Raw genomic sequence first — 10,895 nt, 5'->3', positions numbered from 1 at the left:
CAGAACAAACCGTTATACCGTTTTAACAAACTCAATAAGCAAAGAGCGAAAAGCAACCGGTTACGATGACAGTTCGACGGTGAATGCTAGTAAAATTAAATCCTAGCTTTCTGGACATGGCCATTGATACGTTGCCACTTTTTGAACAAGAAGAACTTTGTAATGAATAATCAAAAAAATTAGTAATGAATGTAATGAAAGCAATGAAAAATTAATTTACTGTTATGTTTTTATGTTATTTTATTCTAACGAATTTTGATTTCGTTTTTCATTTTTGTAAACTAAAAAAAAAGTTAAAAAAGTTGAAAATGAACACAATATTGAAAAAAAAAAAATAAGTAATTGCCAAACATTTCCTTAAAGTCGTAGCTAATCAAAAACGGTCGCAACGGCTGACTTCCCCGAATCGGACGCTTCTTGCTTTTTCCGACTTACGCTGCTGCTCGAAAGCAACAGCGACAAAAATCAAAGCCGAATGCATTACCTTTAGCGACTGTGACTGCCGACGACTGTCGAAAATTGTCGATAGCTGTTGCAGCAACTTATGCATACGATCGAAAGCAACAGCAAAGCAGAAAGCAGAAAAACGAATAACGGCGACTTATGCTGATTTTTGATTTTCGTAGCTGTTTGATTTCTGCGCCAGTCAAAGCATGCGAACAGTAGCAGAAGCAAAATCATATGAACTGAAACTTGCCGCAGTTTTTTAAACGCTGACTAGGGCAACACTTAAGCACGGTGGTGGGTCAGTAATGGTTTGAGGATGTATATCGGCTAAGGGAATGGGCAACCTGCATTTAGTGCAAAGTGCTATGAATCGTTTCCAATATGTTGACATTTTAAAGGAAAATTTAAAGCAGTCATGTGTAACATTGGGAARACAATTTATTGAGCACGTATGGCAAGAAGTCAGTCGAAAAGTGTACCAAAGGCAGTATTCCAATATTGCTGGGCTCAAAACGGCTACTTTGGAGGCTTGGAAGGCAATACTACCAGAATTTTATCAAAAACTTCTCGCCTCTGTACCAAGGCGACTAGAACCATTTTTATCTGTAAAACTCTATGCTACGAAATATAAGTAATCATTAGCTTTTTAAAAAATCCGTTTAGTTGTGTAGAACAAATTTTGTATGTTGCGAGTTATTTTTCTAAATTTTATGAATAAATTTATTACTATTTTTAAGTTTCCAAAAATAAAACAGAAGATGTTTCCTTTAATTTGATGTATCATATGTATCATTCTTAAGCTTTTTACTTTGTGATTGGAGGGTGCCATCATTGGCAATGCACGCATCCGGTTAGACGTGTGAGTCAGTGTATAAATAGAATTGACTCTGAAAGCAAATATTAATAAAATGAAAAATGTATTTCTGTAGACACGTAAAATGAGTTGTGAGGCGAGAATTCATTCATCTCTTGGGGAGGAGCAGCAAAAGCAGCACACCCACTTATTTTCACTTACTTACTTAACAATTTATATGTGCTGCTTCTGATGATATTGTTGGTGCTACTATTTCCAGCTCTTTCCTGATTTCCAATACTATAAACATAAATGCAGTAATTATTTGCAAAATATTGTTAAGAAATCTCATAAAATGCATCCACTTACCTTCTTGTTGCACGAAAGYGAATAACAATCTTTCAATCGTTTTTTTTATTACCCTTTCTGAATTTTCTTTTAGCACTATTGAAAATTATGTTTTCTCATTCGCACTCATTCAAATAAATCAAGAAATGAGATAACTTGTTTTCATCGCATCTAGGTTAAAAAGATAGCCGGAACATGTGCGTTGGTGTTAGTGCTTAGAGAAAAAATGTGTAATCGTATTGAAGAATTTGAGAAAAGTGGTTAGCCGTGTCCGGCAGTGAAGAGATTGAGATTTTAAATTAAATTAAAAAGAGATTGGGATGTGTTTCTTATATTTATAGTGTTATGGTTAGATCATATTACTAAATTGTTATAGGATTTAGGATCATTTAAGATTTCGTATATTTTGTTTTCGTTATATTTTAATATTTGTTCAAATGGGAGTTTAATTTGCAAATTTCAGTGCCGATGGTGCTTATGTGTGTCTTTTCTGTATAAGCGTTCTTTCCAAATTGTGTGTAGGCGGCGCGCTCTCCCTTTTGTTGTGCCCTGCTCCATCGTGAATTCTCTTGAGATCGCTCATCAATGGTGGTAAGGGTTTGGCTTTGTGATAAGACATCTAATGCACTTTCGCTGGACAGACTTGGCTTGGCATGAAGAAACCAATATTTCATTTAAGATTATAGAAGAATCCAGAAGGATCAAATAAGAACATTACAATGCTTCGAAGTTCAGTAAAGCAAAATCTGAACCAATAATGCGGCCAGTTCACATAGAACTTTTGCTTCGATTTACGTCAGACAATTCTTTTGATAGAAAATTAATGCTACCATGCATCAAATTGCAAAACCTTTAATGAAATATATTTAAATTTCGCATTTTCTTTGATTTTCATTGTTTTACATTTTTATTAGAGATCATCAACGGCGGCAACAAATTCCTCCGTTCACATATATTTTGGTATAATTTCCATCCGGCCGTTAAAGTCATTCCAAATGTAAAACGTCAAGACCTACCCAATCCAGTCAACTGTTAAAGTTCGGTAGGTGAGCGGCTCTCACATTTCCAGTGACAGGAAAGTTGTTGATCTCTTTATCTCTGACCTGTAGGATTATGTTCACTCGAAAATTCTTTTCGCCGCCCAAACCGGTTTTGTAGGACAGAGGACTATGAGGAAAGTCCTGGTGATAACAATTCACTGCTCCGCAATTTAACATTATTTTTCATTTTGAAATTATTTTAATGATTGCAAAATCGCACGGTTTCGAGTGAATAAAGTGATCAGAAATTTTAATTTTTTAATCTATCTTGTAATGTAATCAACAAATATCTATGTAAATATCCATAATATAGTAGAGTTCTAAAAGCGTATAAAAATTAGTAAATGCGATATAAAAAAAAATGCGGACCTCAAGTCGACAATCTGTGCTAGTGTGAACACAACAAAAGCTAAACCAAAAGATAATTTAGAGATAGTAAGCGACAAGAAGACTCGTCATCTGAACGCAGTCTATATCGGGAAGAAATAAGTTTTGATATTTTTAATGTATTTCTTGGGTATTTATTGGTTTCCATTCGACGGCTAAAGTATACATAAATAACATTAGTTTTAAAATATCTTATATTAATCCCTTTCATATATTTACTTGCATATACATATACATATATTTCAAAACAATTACATGTTTTAACCAACTTAAATCTTACTGCTTTCCCTGGGCTAGTTATGAACATAAAATCTAATTTCATTTAAATAAAAGTAAAACTTTCTTAAAAACTTGTGTCACGAATAACGCCCTCTTTTTGATATTTACTTCTGCGGGATTTTAATTTGCGGTTAGTTTAGTTATCATCTTTTCAGCCCCATGAAGTCGCAGTGCTGCCAAGTTCAGCCACAATATCATGGGCTCGCTTAACGAGCAAAATATATTTAGGAGATTTTATCCATGTTGTGTGGAGTTGTTCTGTATGGTTTCCGTTTACATCACTGTAAAAAGAACTGAGGTGAACATCTTATCTTAAAGTAATAAAAAGGAGTATGTGTAGTTAGTTTCTTTACATATGGTAACTCTTTCCTTGCGGTTAAAAAATGCTCATTATAACTAACAAAATTTTTGGTTTGGTGAAAGTGGATTTCAAGTTGAGTCGTTAATAAGTTTACAATGAAAAATAAAATAAACTGAATATTAGGTGTTGATAGCAAATAATATTGGTAAGCCACTACAAAAGAAGAACTTCTATAATTCTTATTTTACGAAAATCATAAAACAATCCAGTGAAGTTAAATTTCTCAGAAATAATTTGTAGTTTATTTCATCCATCATTTGTATTGCCCCTTTGAAGATTAATTTCGTTTAACTTAAATTAGCTTAATTAAAAGTCAAATAAGGATTGAAAACTAAAGTGTACACAATTAAAAATTTTATGTATATTAATAAATATATCAAAAAACGACCGCAGAACACAAGTTAGTACGTTGAGAAGTTACGTTAACCCCTATTTAATTTTATACTTATTAGGGAGACTCATTTCGAAACTTAGTACTGGTATGCTTATAAACAAGTTTAAGCGTAATTTAACTTGACTCATACATATGTATGTATATGTATATGAGTGTTTAAGTATTCAAAAGTGTGTATGAATGTTCTTTTTTCACAAATATATACTTACAAATGTCAGATAGGTGCCCGTTGAAAATTATTTACCATTTTTGTTGCAAGGTAATATTAAGTATGAATAAATCAACTTTTTATTCATGGAATTTTCACGCCTTTAAACAGCAACTGTGATGAACGAAAGCTATACTTATACTAGCCGTAGTTGCCAAATTATGCTTTAAATACAAACTCATACCGGTTTTGCCTTCGAATTGGGCTTAAGGCTCCTGAATTTTTATTATTTAGCGGTAATATTGCAAACTAATATTGAGAAAAAAAAGTAAAAATATTTTTGTAGTTAACGGAGCTGAATGTGAATTTATGTACTTATGTATTTATATATGAAGATATAGGAATGTAATTAATAATATTTTAATTACCGTTAACACAGTACCATAATAGTGTTTGTTTTACAGTTCAAAATTTTACTTTCCATTTGGCACAAAAAAATGTAAAATTTGTTTACGGCATTGTAATTTTTTTACCTCAATTCAACCCAGAGAAAAATGATATCGTTTGGCATACAGCCTAAGATAAGTAGAAGGTGATAAGTGGTGTTCTTTCTAAATAATACATATTAATTACAGACTTAGAGGTTGTAAGGTTTTTTATATAAAGTATAAAAATGTCAAAACTAATACATCATATTTTTCAATGTTCAACATGCTTTACATACAATTTTCACTTAATATGTACTATAATGTAATTGCATATTGAAATACATTAATGTTTTACCTTTATTGTGAGTTTTTAAAGAAAATGGTATATTTCAAAAGTTGGCACACTCTCAGATCAGAAAATCGTAGATATTCTCAAAGAAAACGTGAATGAATTTTTGGTTTATTTTGAGGGTGAGAACTCGAAAGTCTAAAATGTCTTTTCAGTACTCTAGTCGTTCTTTTAATCATATTCCGTGCAGAATAGTTCTTACTGTGGAATCGCCGTAATATCTTTTAAACGGTTGGGTTTACGAAAAAATCGTATAAGACCTTTTTTGTAGAGCATTCAATTTTCTACAAAATCTAAGAAACAAAATATTTTTTATTTTTTTAATATTTCCCGTTACAATTAAGAACTCATTCTTGGAGAGGCTTCCTTTGGGGGTGTCTAAGAGCCTATTTTACAGATTATCAAACGAAAGAAATTTTTTTTTGTGAATCACCCCCATGTGTTATATATACGTAATATATTAACAAAATTAAATACATTACCATTGTGATAAATGTACATAAATCATATATTTTATCATTCAAAACTTATATTCACATGTATCATGACCATATGTGTTTATGTTCGCTATCGCGAATTCAAATCATATTATCACTTATGATGCATACCCAAACTTGCATGCAAGCAAGCAAACAAATGGGTCTGACAGTACACGAGGGCAAGTCGAAATATCTCATGTCATCAAACAAACAGTCGTCGCATTCGCGACTAAGCTCTCACGTCGCTGTTGATAGTCATAACTTTGAAGTCGTAGATAATTTCGTCTATCTTGGAACCAGCATAAACACCACCAACTATGTCAGCCTGGAAATCCAACGCAGGATAACTCTTGCCAACAGGAGCTATTTCGGACTGATTAGGCAATTGAGAAGCAAAGTCCTCTCTGGACGAACAAAAACCAAACTCTATAAGTCACTCATAATTCCCGTCCTGCTATATGGTGCAGAGGCTTGGACGATGACAACAACTGATGAGTCGACGNTAAGTCACTCATAATTCCCGTCCTGCTATATGGTGCAGAGGCTTGGACGATGACAACAACTGATGAGTCGACGTTGCGAGTTTTCGAGAGAAAAGATCTGCGAAGGATTTATAGTCCTTTGCGCGTTGGCCACGGCGAATATCGCTTCGCAGCTGTAGGGGAACCTGGGGTACCTTTGACACCTTTTTTTTTGAAATAAAATTTCTCGAAATGTGTTTGAATTATAATAAAATAAGTTGTTACCTGCTTTAGAGCAATTATTCAGTTTATAATATTGCCGGAGTTTTTTTTTTCAGCGACTTCCTTTTACACTTTAATTTACAGTTTTTAAAAAAAAGCCCCTGTTACAGGGTACATTTGACTTTAGGAGGGGAGCATTTGACACCTACATGCATACCAATTTACAACAATTTTGTGTTGTCTTTGAATTAAAATAAATCAGCATTTTGTATATAAACTCATTTTATTTTAATTTTGGAAAGCAAAAAATATTTCAGTTACAAGTTTTGAATTAAAAGAAAAGAAAAATTTAAAGGAAATGAATTATAAGTTTTGATAAAAAATTATTTTATATAATATTTTGATAAGTCCAGTTTAAAAATGTATTTTGTATGACACCGTGAAGTTGAAGCAGGATTTTCAGGAACTGGCAACTTCAGTTCTGCGCATAATTATAACCAAATCTTCAATTTGTGGATTAACAAAAGCCAAACTTTAAGGAGATGTCTTTCGGAAAGACTTGATGTTGTAAGTGCAGTTGCCAAACGTTTCTATTATTTGACGTTTCTTGGAATTTTACGAGAACATAGTCTCCCACAGTCAAATTATCATCATCAGTTATTTTGTGTGTCTCTAAATCATCTGCTCGGTATTAAAGGTAACCTTCATCATCAGGAGGGAATCCATTAGAGTCAATTGTATCAGCGTAGCTAATGTTACCCGTACTTTCGTCTGATTCGATTTTCAGTTGGGGTTTTCTTTTTGGTTTCTTCTTTTTAGCTTGCTGTGTTCTCTTCTGTGAAAACTTGAGAGTGCGCTTGGCGGTTTTAAAATTTTTCTTTATAGTAGTAAGCTGCTCAATCCTTCTTTTTTCAGTTGAAGAAGTAAGGATTCCGGAAGTTCCACTCTGATTCTGGCGTAGTACATGGTGAGTTATGATTTAGGTTGCTTTGTAGATTTTTTGTATCATTTTGTGATGAATTCATATCATCTGATCTATCAGGATGAACGCGTTGCACTTCCTCATCTGTTACAGACTCCAGCGTAAATGTTTCATCTTGAAAAACCTGGGTATTGAGAGGACAAATTCCTGTTGTTTTGAATCCGTTCATTATTTTTTCTGGGGAAATGCTCTTTAAAATGGTTGTTGAGTTAAGGTGCCGATATCATATATACTGATTTGTTTTCCAGGATTTGTGGTTAAAAAATCGATAAAGGCTTTGCGGCAAAATTGCTTAAAGGGTCCGAAAACTGATACATCCAATGGTTGTAGACGATGGGATGTATGTGGAGGAAAAGAAAGTAATATAATTCCAACCTCGGCGCAATAGTTAATGCTTTCCAAACTGCAATGTGACGCATGATTATCAAACGGAATTAGAATTGGGTTTTCAACTGAACAGTTCGTAAAGTTTTTAATGTGTTTCAGCATATTTGCAAAGAGTTCGGAAATCATCCATCCGGATTTTGTATTTAATATCAACGAAACGGGCATATATCTACTTCCGAATCTTTCACTGAAACGTACACGAGGAAATATATAAGCCGAAGGCAAACGATTTCCGCAAGCGTTAACTATGCCAACGATTGTAACCAAGCTGCCGCGCTCAGTGGAAGATGCTTGAGAAACAGAACGTTGCCCTTTTACAGGACAAATCTAGAGAAGAAATAGGTATGTTTTTTAAAGTCATTAACCTGTATTTCCAACCAGGCTAAAAAAACGACTAAATGTATAAGATTATCTTACCTTAATAGACACCATCACGGTAGTTAAACCAGTTTCGTCCAAATTATAGATATCTTTTGGCTGAAATAAGTACTTTTCAAACAACGTAGTAAGGTTTTTGAAAAAACTTTCCACTGCTGATTTAGTAAAACCGCGTAATCTTGCCAAACTGATCTTTTCAGGTTTACGAAGAGATATAGAATAATTTCTTTTAAGAAATCCGTAAAGCCAATCGTCTCCAGCTTCTTTGGATTTTTCCCAGGCAGTTGGAGTAACCAAAATTTTAGCTTTAGCGTAATCATATGCAAACTTTTTTAAAGTTTGATAAGTTAAGCCGTAAGAATAAAAAGCAAATTTCTTGACGTAATCACAAATATCGGTTTCTTGTTGCTTATTAAATGTGTGGCGAGATGTGAATTTCGATTGATTCAGATTCAGATTCAGATTCATATTTATTTTAAGCATATAAATRTACAGAAAATAGCAAAATTAGCAGCACTAGCTCGAGGCCATCAGCTGGTCTTTACAATTTAATATGATAGTAATAACTGGATGTTATGTCTAAATAACAGATATACATAAATATTATTATTAATATATAAATTGTACAGTTTATATTAAATTAAATGTGCTATGTTACATGTTATAAGAAAGTTAGATATAGTACTTATTGTCGACGATGTTATATTAGTTAGCAGTTTAGATGGGAGAGCTGTGCCAAACATCCTTCGCCTTTTATTCGTAAATTGGGGGCATTATTTAACAAGTAATCGTGCGTAATCTGCGTATGACCTAGGCGAAGCCTTGTGAATGACAAAATGTCTGAATGTTTGGAGTTCGTGGGGTATATAGGCTTTGCTCTGGTAGGATTAATTGCCGCACAATGATGAACGTATTCATTCCATTTCAACTTGTTACTTGTTACTTGTACTTGTTATGTACGTATTGCTTTATAAGACGTTTTAAGTCAGCTTTTTCAAGAGCGTCGAAGCACAGAACCGGTTCTACATGAATACTTTCCGCCACAGAATCGGCGAGTTCATTGCCCTGAATTCCACAGTGACCAGGTATCCACATCAATTYCATTTTATTTGCGTGCTTGACGAGCAGATCACGAACGTAAGTTACTAAGACACTGTTATTGGTAAAATTTTTGACGGCATCGATGGCAGTTTGACTGTCTGTACAAATGCAGAATTTACCCATGGTTTTGGATGCTATTAGAGCAGCTTGATAGATAGCAAAGACTTTACTGGTGAATATAGAGCAGTGATTGTGCAGCAAACCTTTTTTTAAAACCCGTAAATCCTCCGATATAACTGCGAAGGACGTTGAGTAGTTAGTTTTTGAGCCATCCATAAATATAAATTTGAATGATTTTAAGTGTAACTCTAGTTTGGTCTCGAGGAAAACTTGTTGGTAGATAGGGGCACAAGTATTTTGCTTTTGATAATCCTGAAAGCAATTAATAAATGACGAGTCCGAAAGATTCCAATGTGGGTTTGCACTGTGAGCTTGCCGAGTAGGTTTAACCGGTATATACATTTCTCTAGACAGAGCAACTACGCGATGTAGTGCCGAGAGCCTCTTTGGGAAGCGTTTCCTATTTATAGCATTGAGTATATTTTTATACAGGTTGGAGTTGTTGCAGGATAAAACTTTGTATATAAGTCCAGCGGTCATATATTCCACCCGTTCCGTGAGGCCTGGAAGTCCGGATTCAACCAAAATGTTACAAACTGGAGTAGTGGTGAAGGCACGTAGGCTTTTCCGCACAGCTGCGTGATACGGAGCACAAAGAAGATTCAAGTTGCTTTTGGCACATCTTTCATAAATTGGTAGAGCGTAATCAATTACCGACAAAAATAACGATTTGACAATATTACAAAGAGTAGAAGTATGTACAAAGGACTTTTTTGAGGAAAAGTATTTTACAATGCTAGGGCGGTTTAATAGTTTTTTTCTAATATAATTGCAATGGAACTTAAAAGTATATTTACTATCAAAGAAAACTCCCAATATCTTCAATTCATTAACATTATTTATAGCTACATTTTTATAAGATAGTCTTACATCTGAACAACGCTTCTTTGAACAAATATGCAGGACATTGCATTTCTCATATGATATAATCGCTCCTGATTCAAGCGACCGTACAGAAATATCATCAATGATTTTACTGAAAATGGTTCTCACCGATGCTAAATTATCAAGTTTAGTAAATATCAGAACATCATCTTCGTAAATATTGTGATTTATATTGTACTTATGTATTGTTTTGCTAATTTCTTCAAACGCGATAACAAATAAAACCACCGAGAGAGGCGAACCTTGCGGAATCCCATTTTCCAAGTTGTATATGTCGGAAAAAGCGCCGTTTATCTTGACCTTAAATCTTCGGTTAATTAAAAAACTTTTAATAAAATTGTAGATTTTAGAGCCAACTGCCCATTTCCTTCATTGTCTTAGAACAATGTGTGCCCCGATACGATCGAAGGCCTTTTCGAAGTCTAGGGACAGTGCTGTAATATGTTTCTTACTAGAGAGGGCACATGAAGAGAAATTGCCGAAAGATAATAGAGCGTCGATTGTACTATGGCTTTTTTAAAGGCAGCCTGATTAGGGTTTAGCAATTTATTTTTAGAAGTAAACCACATTAGTCGATTAGCAACTATTTTCCCGAGAACTTTGCTGTTGCAAGGCAATAAGGAAACCGGGCGGAAGCTGGGCAGCTGATCTGCTGGTTTGTTRGGCTTTCGAATAGGGATTATACACCCACATTTCCAACTTTGAGGAATTCTGCCAAAAGAGAAAATGGCGTTGTATAGGTTTAATAGCCTTGTTTTAGTAGAATCAGATATATTTTTAATCATTACATAGCTAATCTTGTCGTAGCCAGGAGCGGAGCCATTGGCCTTGTTCAAAAAATTATTGACCTCTTGGATGGTGATAGGCTTGTCAATCTCTTTAGCTGAGCGAATAATATTTTGTGGG

At 34.1% G+C, this 10,895-nt stretch overlaps 1 protein-coding gene across 2 annotated transcripts in view; it reads left to right on the top strand.

Annotated features, from left to right (window-relative positions):
- Nucleotides 1–3,498: 3,498 nt before the first annotated feature.
- Nucleotides 3,499–10,895, top strand: part of LOC108974459 — a 72,586-nt gene continuing 65,189 nt past the window's right edge. Inside the window, exon 1 of one of the 2 annotated variants that reach the window (XM_018942310.1) lies at nt 3,499–3,800. The gene's annotated coding sequence lies outside the window, so the exon portion shown is untranslated. Of the gene's footprint in view, nt 3,801–4,418; nt 4,494–10,895 lie in introns of those variants that run through there. The other variant, XM_018942311.1, reaches the window with a different exon arrangement.

Source organism: Bactrocera latifrons, unplaced genomic scaffold, assembly GCF_001853355.1.
Source record: "Bactrocera latifrons isolate USDA-ARS-PBARC rearing strain unplaced genomic scaffold, ASM185335v1 scaffold_550, whole genome shotgun sequence".
Taxonomy (NCBI): Eukaryota; Metazoa; Arthropoda; class Insecta; order Diptera; family Tephritidae; genus Bactrocera; species Bactrocera latifrons.
Note: the sequence above shows the minus strand (reverse complement) of the source record. Positions and strands in the feature narration are given on the sequence as shown.